Source organism: Alexandromys fortis, unplaced genomic scaffold (genome assembly GCF_014885135.2).
Source record: "Alexandromys fortis isolate MF-2015 unplaced genomic scaffold, M_Fortis_MF-2015_v1.1 scaffold_18, whole genome shotgun sequence".
NCBI classification, from domain to species: domain Eukaryota; kingdom Metazoa; phylum Chordata; class Mammalia; order Rodentia; family Cricetidae; genus Alexandromys; species Alexandromys fortis.
In genome coordinates, this window is record NW_026067897.1 from 13,140,423 (window position 1) to 13,143,496 (window position 3,074).

Consider the following 3,074-nt stretch of genomic DNA (forward strand, 5'->3'; position numbering starts at 1 on the left):
CCCTGTGGGAAGTCCAAGGACCACCCACCTCCATCCAGGTCTAGTAAGGTGAGCATCCAAACTGCCTAGGCTCCCACAAAGCCAGTATGTGCAGTAGGATCAAAAACCCATTGCCATTGTTCTTGAGTTCTCAGTAGTCCTCATTGTCCGCTATGTTCAGCAAGTCCGGTTTTATCATTTGGGGAATTTTCTACTATGATTTTTAATAAGTGTATTCTCTGTGTTTTTATTACCCATGATTTAAAAGTTTGGCTTTAAAGTGGTCTCACATGCCCTATTCATGTGTGTTTTATGGTTTTATGGATGTTTGATGGCTTCCACCTCACCTTTAAGTACTGATATTCTGGTATTCCACCTGATTTGTCTATTGACAGGGCTTTTCAAATTTTTTATTTGACTTTTAAGCTTTTCATTCCACAATTTCTGTTTTGGTGTGAGAGGTCCTTCTGTCTATGTGTTGCTTTTATTGGTTAATGAATAAAGAAGCTGGCTTGGCCTATAGCAAAGTAGAAAGAAGGTGGTGTCAGAGAGATGTCATGTAGCCCCGCTGGAGACAGACACGGAACTTTAGCTAGTAAGGCACAGCCACGTGGCGATATACAGATTAATAGAAATGGGTTAAATTAATATGTAAGAGTTAGCCAATAAGAAGCTAGAGCTAATGGGCCAAGCAGTGACTTAATTGATACAGTTTCTGTGTGATTATTTCGGGTCTAAATGGCCAGGAACCAACAAGCAGCCTCTCTCCCTCCAACACCGGTTGCTTTTTTTTTTTCAATATTTTCATCTTTTTTGCTGAAGTCTTATATTGGCTTCATCATTTTATCCATGCTTTAGTATCTTCTGATTTTCTTCAGAACTTTGTGTTCTCTTTGACTTTGTTCAAAACAGTTGTTTATTTAAATATTCAAAATTGTATTTATGTGTATGTGTGTTTTGTCCCTGTGCACATTCGTGTATCACATGCATGATTAATGCCTATGGAATCCAGATGATGTAGGATACCCTAGAACTGCAGTTACAGAGAGTTGTGAGCCCCTATGTAGGTGCTGTATATTGAACCAGGGTTCCTGGGAAGAATAGCCATTGCTGTTTACCATGAACCATCTCTCTAGCCTCTTAACATATTTATTTTTAGCAAAAACCTTTTAATGTGGAATCTGAGGGATGAAGTAATAAGAGTTGCTTTCAGGTGCTTTTAGAGGAATGGCTACAGAATAATCGATTTTTTTTCTTTTCTTCATGAAAATACAAATTGCTGATCAGAAAAAAAAATTTCATCAGAAATAAAGTATTTAAAATACTTTGGATCAGCAATTTATTACCAAATTTTTTTGCATAATAATGTATCCAAATATTTAGGTAAGGAAAAATGAAAATATATTAGAATATAATCAGTTAAAAGGCATTAAAATGAAATGTTATAACCATGTCTTTTTGGATGTCTAGGTGGTAGCATGTGTCTTAGGGTTATAGCTAAGTCATTTCTTGGTTCTCTTAGGTTTCAGGAATTCGTAAACATCTCTTTTTCTTAAACTACATATTCAAAATATTTATTTAAGGCTTTATAAATATCACACTTGGAGCTGCACAGAAACTTCAGAAACTAAATGTGTAGCTCTTATACAATAGAATTTGGGACAAAATATATTTATTGGATGAACTAAGACAAATAGGTAGCAACTGAAATGAAGACTGGTGGAAGGGGAAGCTGGGGTGTGACAGCTTATCCAATGCCAGCCCGGGAGGCTGAGGTAGAAGGCCAGCCTGAACCACACTGAGACCCTGCCTCTTACGCATTGAACTTAAAATTGTAGGCATAGGATCATTATGATCTTCTGCAGTCTTCTGTTGACTTTTCAGAGATTAGATGCCTTCACTGGATTTAATGTGTGGTGTATTTAAATTTACTTTATAATGGGTAATATATTGTAAAAAGAAATGCTGTCTCACAGGTTTAGAATCATTTTACCTTTTTCTTAGGAAAGACTGCCCTCTTGTGGCTATTTTAAAAAGAACATACACTATTTCAGTAATAAAAGTTTCTCCGGCTGCCTGTCACAAAAGTTAGATTCGCAGTAAAGAATTCTAAAATCTTCTGTCTGTCCTTAAAGATTAGCTTTCAACCCAAATGAAGAGTTTTGGGTTTCTTAAGCATCTGGGAATATACTCATGTGTTTCTCATTGTGGAGCTAAACTAAGGGATCGGTAATCATCTGATCAAGTTTTGCTGAATACATTCGCAGAGAAGCTATTCATTTTTTTTTTAATTTCCTGAGCTTAAGAGCTTCCCTGAGATACAAAACATTTCACTACGCTTTCAAATACCATCCTTAAGGAATTTCTTCCTACGGTGGAAAGTTTTATCTTTGAGAAATTGTTACACAATGGGACATTTTGTTTATTCACCAGTTGGTGGACTTCATTGAGTTTCAGGCCAGTGTAGGGGCTGAAGAAATGGAGACCCAAATTCAGATCCCCAGTCCTCACATCGAAGCTAAGTTTGGTGGTGCAATTCTTCGGGCTTCTGGAGAAGGATTTGGATCCTCGGAGCTCAGTGGTCAGGCAGCCTAGCTGGATTGGCATGTTTTAGGTTGACTGAGAGACACCGCCTCAAATCATAAGATGGAGACCGATGAAGACATTTGATCTTGACTGAGGGCTTCCACGCTCATGCACACATGTAACACACACACACACACAAGCATAAAATGCTTGGGTTAAACAGTCAATAAATAGTTTTCATATATTAGGCATAGATAGAAATTATGATTGTGAGAATGAAAAGCAACTACAGGGCTTCTCATATGACTCTACCTACTTCTCCCAGCATTCAGTTTAATCTTCCTGCCTAGCTCTCTTCTGCCCTATCACAGGCCAAAGCAGCTTCTTTATTCATTAACCAATAAAAGCAACACATATACAAAAGGGCCCCCCACACCAGTGTGCTGCCCCCTTTCCGTGATGGTGGATGGGGCTCCTGCAGTGTCCCCTGGGGGTTGCCCGCCTCAGCTTCTGTCCAAACCTGACCACACTTTGGCTCCATGTTGTGATGTGTAGCCAAGGCCTATTTT